General features: G+C 44.4%; 1 long non-coding RNA gene across 1 annotated transcript; it reads left to right on the plus strand.

Annotated features, from left to right (window-relative positions):
- The first annotated feature begins 795 nt into the window (after positions 1-795).
- Positions 796-2,030, plus strand: LOC123145913 (uncharacterized). Its single transcript, XR_006472538.1, has 2 exons — positions 796-1,315; positions 1,405-2,030. It is a non-coding gene; the product is annotated as an uncharacterized lncRNA (long non-coding RNA).
- Positions 2,031-11,788: the final 9,758 nt, after the last annotated feature.

Raw genomic sequence — 11,788 nt, forward strand, 5'->3', positions numbered from 1 at the left:
GTGAGAAAGAGTTGCGGCAAAGAAACTTGAGATAAGGTTTATTCCTTCCAAGGATCAAGTGGCCGATGGTTTTACAAAAGCATTACCAGCAAGACCATTTGAAGAATTCAGGAGTAATCTTAACTTAGGATAGTTTTTTGAACATTTAACTTAGGATAGTTGAGATTAAGAGAGGGTGTTAGAATATATGTCATTGTAATCTCAACCTCTTCCTTTATCTTGTATTCTACTCAAACTCTTGTGTATCTCCTTGCACTGGCGGAGGGCTCCGGTGGGCAGGGTATGGCACCCACCATACCTTGATTTTTGGCAAAAAAAAATACTAAGAATACTAGGCCTGTAACGGTTCTTTTTTTCTGGTTTTTTTGAAAAAAAATTTACCGCTGTTGTTTGAATGATGCGTGTGCACGATAGTTTCCTAGAATGTGATTGATTATATTTTTTGCTTGGTTGGTCTTTTAAGCACGTTTGATTTTGTTGTCCTATATGCCCTTGTCTATTCACGTGTGCATCGTATCAGAGAGTTTCTTTTTCTTTAATTTGATTGATTGTACGTGTCCGTTCTTGCGCGCCACACGCCGCTGCATGTCGCCACGTCCACCTCACATGCAGTTGACCAGCAATTTCATCGGTGACACGTTGTCTTCTAGAATTTGCTGGGATTTTGTCTCCTTCAATTTATCTCTCTCGCGTACTTTCCGGTCAAATCGTTTGGCACCGCTCGGCCGCTGTAAGCGCAAATAAAAAGGCCCCCGCATGTGCCCAAATGCCCAGTACTAGCCAGCGGATCGCAAGGGAGCTCCTCCACCCCAGACGCGGCCGCCTCCTTTTTCCACCGGCACCGGGACGGCGCGGCAGCCCCCTTTTTCCTCTGGCACCGGGACGACGCGGCCGCCGCCTATGCTGCTCCATCCCACCGCAACGTCGTCGCTGGCCCTAGCCACGACTTTGTCGACGCAGCGACCGGATCGGCGGATCCAGCCCGTATGGTGCGGCTGCGGCGGCTGAATCCATGACGGCGACGACGTCCAGCGGTTCCCGCCGGCCCAAGCAGGTCCATCTTCTCCTCCAACCCCTCTCATGGGCTCCTCGCTGTCGCCTCGATGGCTGGGCCCCCTCCGCAACCGCCGGCCACCGGCAGCAGCCCCAGGGCCGATGGTGACGTCCAGGCTGCGGCATTGCTCAACACCGGCGACCTCGACGCCTAGCCCCAGCAAGCATCTCTCTCTCTCTCTCTCCCCTAGTTCTTCTTTTATGTTGTGCCAGTACGTACCACGGTGGCCATCCATTGTCCAGGCCCGTCCATGCATTGCAGGTACTCATACTTCTCTTCTTCTTGAATAGTTGCTCTTCTGGCATCCACTGCTTTTCTCTGATTTAACCCCTATAATTTTTCATCTGCAGATTTTTGTGTATGTGACTATAAAGTGTTTGATGAAAAAACAAGCAGGGTAGGAAAAGATTTATTTCTGTTTATGCTCTTTTGTGTAATCAATATTTCTTTTTCTTCTGATGGGTGGTTGGGGGTTTGTTTTGGGATGTTTCATTGAATTTGAAAAGACTTTTCATGCTTACTTGGAGGCACCAAGGTCAACTAATTCTGATCCTAGCATAAGTATACTCAAAGGGAGTATTAATTAGGTACAGTCTGTTTAGAACATTGCACTGTGTTTTTGCTTTGCTAATACTGATGTGTAAGTCAAGAATGTGCGAGTATATGGACCTTTCTCTTTTGAATAAAGAGATGTGTAAACAACAAACTGATGCATAAACGTACAAATTTTGTTCACTAGATACACTCCATGTTCAACACAGATGATCATCCTTGATATGACAAGGTCAACTATTTTCCTAATAATTAGTGGTTATTTCCTATGAGGGAGCCTTTCTACATCTCACATAGCAGATCTTCTTTGCAACTCTCTTGCTCTCTCATAAGAAGCTATACTTGCAAGGGCCTCAAAGAAAAAAGTCTGTATTCAACAGACAGTATTGAAGCATCATTTTCGAATATAAATTGGTTTTGTTTATACTCTGGAGATATTACCTCTTTCAACTCTTATCATATGGCAGAGACTGAATGATCCTAACGGCAAGATGTCGACATAGTATCCAGGTCTCAGTATACACACTAAAAAAGAGCGGGTGAATAGCTCCCATGCGACGTCGTTGGTGTGAACTGTCTCTCATGCGACGTAGTTGGTTGTAATCGCTCTCATGCGACATCTTCGTTGGAAAAAATAGCTCCCATGCGACACTGCTGCCTAATCCAAAGACACATGTTTAAAACTCGAATCAGGTGAGCGGGACCCACAGCATGGGACCCACTAACTTATCCAACTCAGCATTGGTCAGGTGAGCGGGACCCACAGCGTGGGACCCACTAACTTATCCAGGTCAGCATTGGTACAAGAGGACACCGAACCGTGCCCCGAGCCGTGCAGCACCCGAGCCCATCCTCCCCCCTCCCCCTCCCCGACCGTTGTTGTTCTTTTTCTCCGGCGACGACGCGCAGCAACGCCGTTCCGGGCCGCGACCTAGCAATGTCGAGCTCCGCTTCAGCCTCCCGCCGCTCATGGCCGCGCTATGGCGCAGTGCCCATGACAAGATGCCCTGCATGCCCACGTATCGCACCCCTGAAGCGGCTAGTCACAACGACCGACAAGAATGGCAACCTTGGGCGGGAATTCGTGAAATGCGAGAGCAAACCAGAGCAGGGAAAGGTGAGATTTTACTTCTCAATATGCCAATTTTGGTTTTTGTCTCCCAATTTCATATTTGCCCATTTTTCCCCATCGGATTTGGGATTTAGGGTTCATCTTTCCGATTTCAGAAATTGAAGCAATGCACCCATTTTGAGTGGCTAGATGAGTACATAGAGCGGATTCAACTGGAGGGTGCATCAGGGGAGCTCGATTTACTGTTGGAGGCGGAGAAGTTGGGCAAGTTTGGATCGGGCGCATCTGGATCCGGGGCCCCTGGATCTGGCAATTCCATCGGGGGCGCCCGCCCTTCCATTGGTGCTACTGTGGGGGATGCAGGAGTGACGGCAGAGCTGAAGAAGCTGAACAAGCAGATGAAGAAACTCATCAAATTGCAGAAGCAGGGCAATTTGATGGGGCTCATGGCCGCACTTTTTTATGTTTGTGTAATTGGTCTCGCATTTGTTTATGTGATGATAATTAGTCGTAAGTGAATAGATTGGGCATCATTTGTAATCGGGATGATATGTACATTTGAATAAAAGTGTTGCGCTGTATGAATTCAGCATGTCCTCTCCACTCTGTTTCGGCCCCGTTTTTTATTTCTTCAGTTCGTCATCAGTTTCAGTTTCAGTGGTAGAGGGAGAAAAGGAAAAAAAGGTTCGTCCACAGTTGCCCGAAAAGGCCAGGCCCATATAGAAGTTAGGCAGGGCCGAATAGAACATATCCAGGCCCATTGATAAAAGGAGTGCAAAAAAAGTGCACACGGTCATTGACATCGATATATCTTTTCGGCTTTAGATCATTTCACAAATTTTAAGTTTCCTGCAGTCACCTTTTTTGAGATAACTCATCTGATAATTATTTGAGATATTTTTATGCATAAGCTATTTGAGATAATTATTTGAGCAGTCTTTGTGAACCAAAAAAGTTGCAATTGTTTGGTTCTAGTTTATTTCAACCAAGCACCATTTCTTAATATATTTTTTTACTTGTGCTATGGTGTTTTCAAAGTTTTTACTCGTGTGTTTCAACCGAAAAAGGTTGTGCCCAAAAAAGAAGACATCTAATATACCAGATCAATTGTTTTTTAGTACACATGGCCACATAAATAAAATGCAATGGAGAAACTTTAGGACCGAAAAAACATATAGATAGATAGTGGGGCATCGGGTACCCTAGTAGCATAGATAGATAAAACATATAGAGGGGCATCCCCCCACTACATATAGTTCATAAAACATGAAAGTAAAATAATTAAAACTAGATATATAAAAGACACGGGCACACACGCCCGAACCAACACAAACACAAACTAGAGCCCCAAACTAGATAGATAGAAGACTCGCCCCTTGAACAACTCCTTGGCCCCTCCTCCTTGCCACTCCTTGGCCCCTCCTCCTTGGGCCCCTCACTCGTCATCCTCCGGCATCTGGTAGGGGAGGGTGTGCATGCCGTTGGGGTGAGGGAAGATGTGGTGGAAGTTGGTGAAGATGTTGTAGGTCGTGAACGCGATAAACTCGCATCCACACCAGAACACCTGGCCGAGGAGGTGGTGAGCGTCGTAGGGGTTGGTGAAGGTGACGTGGAGGCCGATGACGAGGCCGTTGGCGTTGCCATCATACTGCTCGTGGAGGTGGAACATGGGCGGAGTGCCCGGAGGGAGGTGGCGGTAGCCGGCTTGGAGGAAGAAGCGAGCGAACTCTCTAGGGCCCCTCCACCTAGAGATGGCCCACACCCTCAGGCTATTCTCGACGACGACTCCGGCCGGGTACTGCCTCTCCGGCACGGTGGGAGGGCGACGGTAGGTAGGGCCGTTGAACTGCATGGTGGCTCGAGTGGGATTTGGCTCGAAAAGAAGAAGGGGAGGAGGCTTGAGAGATGAGTGTGAGAGGATGAGGAAATGGTGCCCTTTTATAGCCGCGTTGCAGCTGTGGTCAATGTGTACACGGTGCCTTCTGGATCGTTTTCTCTTCTCCGTTCGCACTGGCATAAGTAATTGCGGGCATTAATTCAAAAAACGGCGGCCAGAGCATCCAAAGAGGCACGGGCAGCACAGGCGAGTTGCATCGTTTCGTGCACTTGCATCGGCGGTGACGCCGCGTGGGAAACAGGCTCGTTCATCCGCGCGTGACACTGAAAAAGGAGCTGCACCACCGACGCGTCCGTCTCGTTCAAACATGCATTTGTTAAAATAGCTTAGATGCGACGTACCTATACGCTGCGCCCCTGCCGTGCTTTACTGCGTCGATGCGTGCATGCAATGGCGGGCTAGGTGTTCACGAGCAAAGAATAGCTAGGCTGCGACGTTGCATGGCATGCATGGGACAGGGATGGCCCACATGTCATTGACCCTCTCGCATGCAGCCCATCCCCCTCTCGACGGCCGTGCGCACGCACGCCAGGCTCTGCCGGGCCCGATCCGCTCGGCCCAACGGTCACTTAGATGATCCCCCGCTCAACGTTATCTGTTCGTCAGAGAGAAAAAACGGTGGCCAATCAGATTGGAGCCCACGGATCGCCCCCACGGAATCCTTCTAGAAGGCCTATCCGACGGCCGCAGTTTGGCGTTAGGGTTAGATCGACGGTGGACGTTTGGCGCTAGGGTTACATGGGGTTTGGAGGCAGTCAATGGGGTTTTGAAAGGTTTGACCGAACATTCAAATGTGTATAACTAATTCAAAAAAAATCTAAAAAATAAAAAACCTGCGCATATAGCCTTTTATGTTACATAGTTATGATATAAAATGATAAACTTGATCTAATGATCTTTGCTTGAAAAAACCTTCACAAATTGGACTATCTCGACTGAGGTTGCATGGAGTTCACAGGAGTGAGAAGAGGGTTTGAGGTTTTGAAAATGCAAAAAAATCAAAAACATCACCTTAGCTTCATTTTAGAGTGACTAAGGAGGATCTGAAGTTATTTTTGCATTTAAAATTTTTAAACTTGTTTTATTGCTAACTTTGTATTAAAGGGTGTTTTTTCAAAAATAAATTAAATAATATGAATACTTATTCAAAAAAAGGTGAGACTTCGTATTGATCCTATATAGGTATAATATAAGCTAAGAAAATCTTTTTTGGGTGATTTTGAGAAGGTCGAAAAAAACTTGCTTAGAAATGGGGCCGTTTTCCCTTACTTTGGAGCCTGTTTGGTCAACATTGTCCGTGACTATGAGTTGGAATTCACAAAAAGGGTTGGATTTATGAACTAAAGTGCATAGTAGTACATAAAACGATGCAACATCACAGAACAAACAAATGAACTCAAAAAATATTGAAGATAGGTTCAAATTTGAATATCGGTTCAAATTTGAATTTTATTTCAAGTCAAATCAACATCATAGCACATAAGTTATCACATGAAAGAACATAAGTTTTCACATCAAATGACAACAAACTTAAGTTTTCACATCAAATTTGAATGTTTTCGACTCTATTTCTTCTGCTTCTTTCTACCACTCGATTTCTTCTGCTTTTTTCCACCGTTTGGTTCCACGGCGCATAGTTTGTTGATGCTGATGCTCTTGCTTTTTGGCCCCCTCAACTTTTGCACCTGACCATGTCTCACTTCTTCAGTTTGCACTTCTGCAGATTGAGTAGATGGCACACATTGTTCAACTACTTCAGTTTGCAACTCAACACTTGGCAGCACAACCTCCAAACATGGCAACACAGTTGTCAAAGCAGATTCGAATGGCAGCACAACAGTTGCTTCATCTGCAACAGTTTCAGATTGCCCTAGCGTCTGCAAAACAGATTCAGTATGCATCACATCGTCCAAAACACAAACACTTAGCTCATGTTCAGCAGTAACAGTTTCAGTTAGCTCCATATCTTTGTCACCAAACATTATCTGCTTAGTGCTCTTCCTTCTATAGCCACTGAGTCTTGCTTTTTTCACTGGCCAGCATTGTTCAACAACAAGCGGTGGGGCTTTTTCTGCACGCTTCCTCCTAAAAAATAAAGCATTTGACTTGGTTAGATACTAGAACAAGTAGCAAAATCAAAAACTTGCAAAAACAGTAACATAAACATACTTTGGCCTCTGAGGAGTGTAGATGCACTTGGATGAACCAATTCTGTGCCCAAGTACCTCACACAACTTGCACCTATTTTTGTTACCTTTTTGAGCCCTTTTGGGCTTATCATTCTTTTCCTTTTCCTTTTCCCCCTTCTTACTACAACCACCTTTCTCAAACCAAGCTTTGAATCTGCTCTGTTTAGGCCTCCCAGCCTTTCTTCTAGTGACAGGGGGACACAAGGTAAATTCTATTTCCACCTCAGGCCACTGAGATTGGTCAGTCAGTGCAGGAATTGGACTTGCATATGCAGCTTTGAATTTTTGTACTGAATAATACTCATGCAAATATGGGTGCATATTTAACCTGGGTTTAGATGCCAAAAAAAGTATGGAATGCTCACATGGTTTTCCAGTGTGTTGCCACTCTTGGCAAGTGCACTCATGCAACTCAGTATTTACCACATGCCTCTTGCCACTCTTTGTATCTCTAACTTCAGCACCCCACAAGGAAGATTTCTCAACAGATAGATGTGAAAGATTTCTACTCCTGTTGACCACCTGTTGTACCACTGCTGGAAGCTTGTCCCCTTCCAAAATATTAGCAATTTTTCCTCTCAACTCCCACAAACGCATGATCATGATTCTTATTTGGTCCACCATGTCATGCACAGGCAAGTCTTTCAAATGCTTCACTTTGTTGTTAAAACTTTCTGCCAAGTTGTTATTGATATGATCACATTTTATGGCAGTATTAAAACCTGATCTATACCACAACAGAGAATGGTGGGTGTTCAACCATGAAGCAAATTCATTATCACTACATGATGCCAATATCTTACCAAGGTGATAGGAATGTGTCTGTCTGGTGTAGGATCTTGCTGCTGGCCACATGCGCCCAAATTCATCTCCTCTGAATTTTTTTATCAGATTCATCCACATATGTCCAAAGCACTCCCTCTGCTCAGCATGGGGGAAAACACTTTTTACTGCATTTTCCAACCCTTTACATGCATCTGTGTGGATGGCCAAAGGAGAAACTGGCCCTATGCATCTTTTCAGTTGCATCATGAACCATATCCATGATGCCTCTGTCTCTGATTGAAACATTCCTATTGCAATTGGGAACATCCAGTTGTGTCCATCTAGAGCATTGCATGCAGCCAACTGACCATTCCACTTTCCAGTCAAAAAAGATGAGTCTATGCTCAAATATGGACGACAACCTGCTTTGAATCCATCTATGCAAGGCTTCAAACACATAAAAAACTTGCTGAATAAAACCTTGCCATCCTCTGTTACCTCTGTATCTATCTCCACTACACTCCCAGGTGACCTCTTCTCCACCTCTGCTTTAAAACTATACAACATCCTAAATGTATTTGCCCAGTCACCATACAATGATTTCATGGCCCTTTGTTTTGCTTTCCACACTGTGGTATATTGCAGCTGGATGGGGTACAACTTCTCCAAGTCAACTTTAAGCCTCTTTGCAGTAGTGTTTGGAGTCTTGGCTAAAATAGGAGTAATCTTCTCTGTAACCCAAAGCTGTGATGTCATCTTTGAAACTCTCTGTGAAGTGGTCATACATGTATGCTGGTGTGGTATTTGATTTACCCTTACTGTACTTCCATCAGGTTGTAGTCTGGCAGACAAGTACCATTTGCAAGGATTGCCACCACCATCATAACCTTTGCACCGAGCATAAAATTTCTTTCGATCAGTCCACATAGTCTTGGCATCAAACTCTTTTTTCACTGCATAGGTCCTGAAAGACATCCTAAACTCCTTCATGCTTGGCCACAACTTTCCCACCTCAATAACTGGGTTCTCTTTGTCATACAAACAAACCAGCTCATTATCATCTGCATCATCCACATCATCTGCAGCCTCTCTCATCAGGTGTTCTTCATCCTCATTTGCATTTCTAGGGCCTGTGTTACCTTCAGCTGGCAAAGAACTGTCATCCTTCTCCTTATCTTTGTCATCAACTTGAATGCCAAACATTTCGGCCATATCAATGTCAGATATTGGTGTAATGACCAAATCTGTTTTTTCATTCAACTCTACTACATTCCAGTCAACAACAATCTTCCTAGCACCATGGGTTCCCTCCTCTCCATCTGCATCAATCCCAGTATCTTCAGCTACTATAGTCGGTTCAGTCAACAATGCCAACATCTTCTTTTGTGAAACCCACTCATCATCTTCCATCTGTGCAGCCATCTTTGATGGCACATAACCAACTCTGGAATGAGTTTGCAGATCAATTAGCTCTGCATAAAATGTTACTTGTTTGCTTGCCCATCCTCCTTGCTGATCAATTTCAGCAACCATGGATTCTCCATCTTCAATTCTCACATATTCACCATTATAGTTATCGAAACGTTGCAGAGATACCTCTTGTTCTGGACCCCAAACAATACTCTCCCCAATTCTCTCCACCAAATTGCCCACGGCCTTCTCCTTCATGATCTCCAATTCCTGGGGATCAACATCTGCAAAATCGACATCCAACCTCACGGTGGTATCTCTATCAATGTCTTGGACACTGCCATCACTGAGCTTGGCTTTACAGGGAAAAAATTCCACTATAATTGCGAATGTGGTGGCAGAACCTGAACCTCCCCTGTTTTGTCAATGGCAGGCAGCGGCGGCAGTCACTACCAAATCGAGTTCGATTCTAAATCGCCAAGAAAAGAGGGTGCCATTACCGATTTGAAGCACTGTCTCCTCGGGGCAGCCCGTCTCCTCGCTCCATCTCATCTAGCCCTCGCTCCATCTCCTATCCAATCAAGCAACAGGGGCAGCATGAGGCCACAGATTTATTCAAAATTCAGTGGAATGGGAGTAGTGTTTGGAAAATACTCACTCGCAATAGCCGCTGCAGGGATAGGCGCTCCACCACCGGGCCGCGGAGAAGAAACAACCCCCGGATCCAATGGAGCCCGATTCTAAATCGCCAAGAAACAGAGGGCAGCATGAGGCCACAGATCGGGGAGTGGGACTAGGGTTTCGGGCTCACCTCGCAATAGCTCTGCCGCTGCCGAGAAATGCGCTCCACCACCGCGGAGAAGAAACCACTGCCGGAGAAGATGCTTACGGCGGCGCCGCTCGCCCAGTCCAGCACGGGCGAGTCGAGCATGGTCACACAGTCGCCGGTCGAGTCGTGGACGGTTGACTCTTGACTACGTGGCCATAGGTGGACCCCACCAGTCAGAGCACATAACCCCCAGTGTCCTAACCAAATCTCAGCCTAACGGACAGCCAACTAGCCGCGTAAATGGTGTGTCGCATGGGAGCTATTTTTTCCAACGAAGATGTCGCATGCAAGCTATTACAGCCAACGACGTCGCATGAGAGACAGTTCACACCAACGATGTCGCATGGGAGCTATTCACCCAAAAAAGAGCAGTTGTTTCCCACTCATCTTTTCAACAACCGTAACTATTTTTCAACTTTTTGAGTGACATAGAATTCTATGTTCTGTTTGATTCCTTGCAACCAACAAAAAGGAGTGGCTAACACTCTATTGTTTGTTCTATATTTTTATACTTGTTTTTCCTTCGGCTACCTCACACTAGAAAGGGGGAGAAGTGGGTAGCTAGCTTTCTTCATACTTGCTTTTCCTTCGGCTACCTCACACTAGAAAGGGGGAGAAGTGGATAGCTAGCTTTTTTCAAGTCCAGCAGAATTTATCATTGATCTATGCATGATTAAACACTAATTGCGGCATTCATTGTGTACTACTACAGTCTTATTGTTGAGATGGTTCTCTTACATTGGTTGAACAAGCTGTGTAGTACTGAGTAATGCTGAATGGAACTATCTATTTCTTTTGCCGATGGTGGAGGAATTACTGATCTCAAGTTGCCTGCAAGCTTCATGGACTGCTCTGAGTTGAGTGCCAACTGCTAAGGTACTATCCTAATATATATAAGATTTCCCATCGGAAACTTGAAATCGTAGGGTATACCAAACTGTTGCATTATGGCCATTCGTTCATTTTGTTTGCATTAATGTATGAAGTCTTTTCTCTCGGTGTTGGAAGACAAACTGAAAAATGTTCCCTCTATTTACAGTTATGTTCACTTTAGATATATGAAATCTTTGATTTATTTTGTCAATGGTGTTCTTCATCAGATGTTGTTCTTAAAAGGTTGTTGATTACACCTAGAAAGATCCTCCTATAAAAGTAGAGTTGCGCTCTTTCACGCACATTACCCATGGATCTCAGTGGATCTAGATAGGCAACATTTAGATTGCGAAAAACATAATTTACCTGCTATTCTTTCTGGCCGACAATAATCTTCCCGGCAATTAATATATATATGATTCTTGGGCTCATCACAAGATTATAGTGGGCATGTGCATTTTCTGCAAGGGAAGATCATAGAACACATGTAACTTGGTTCTATCTGAAACAAAGAAACTATACACTAGATAAAATGATTAGTCTCTGAAGGGTTAAGCTTATTTTTGGTTAATCTACTGCTTCAAGTTTGCTTCATCAAATGATGCCTTTTTTAGCCATTTTAATATTTTACGTTATGGCATTCCATGATAGTGTGCCCACTTATTCTGTAGCCACCCTTTCTGATGACCAAATCATGATATTACTTTGTTTTTCCTTTTGATATGTGTGTGAATTTTCCCAGCACTAAACAACAATGCCATGAATACAACATAAGATATGACAGTAAGGTTTGCTTACCCTTGGTGATCATCCAAGAGTTGATGTTTTATCTCTGAATTGGGAACAATAGTTTAACTAAATGAATAAGATGCTTATGCAAAGGCGGTTCTTATAAACAAATATTATAGTATGATTATTTATTTTGTGCACCTGCAAGATGCTATTACTTGTCCTATAGGATTGATAGGGATAATAATCTTACTCGGATCTGGACTATAACATTTTTGGTTTCAGGTATGTAGAATTATGGCTTTAGGTTGTAACCTGGGTGGTCAGTAGATTAGATTTCGCGGAGCTTTTCAAATCTGTTCAAACATCTCAGTGGATCAGATTTATGTATTTATTGTATCATCGTCCTTTTAAAAGG

This window comes from Triticum aestivum, chromosome 1B, assembly GCF_018294505.1.
Source record: "Triticum aestivum cultivar Chinese Spring chromosome 1B, IWGSC CS RefSeq v2.1, whole genome shotgun sequence".
Lineage (NCBI taxonomy): Eukaryota > Viridiplantae > Streptophyta > Magnoliopsida > Poales > Poaceae > Triticum > Triticum aestivum.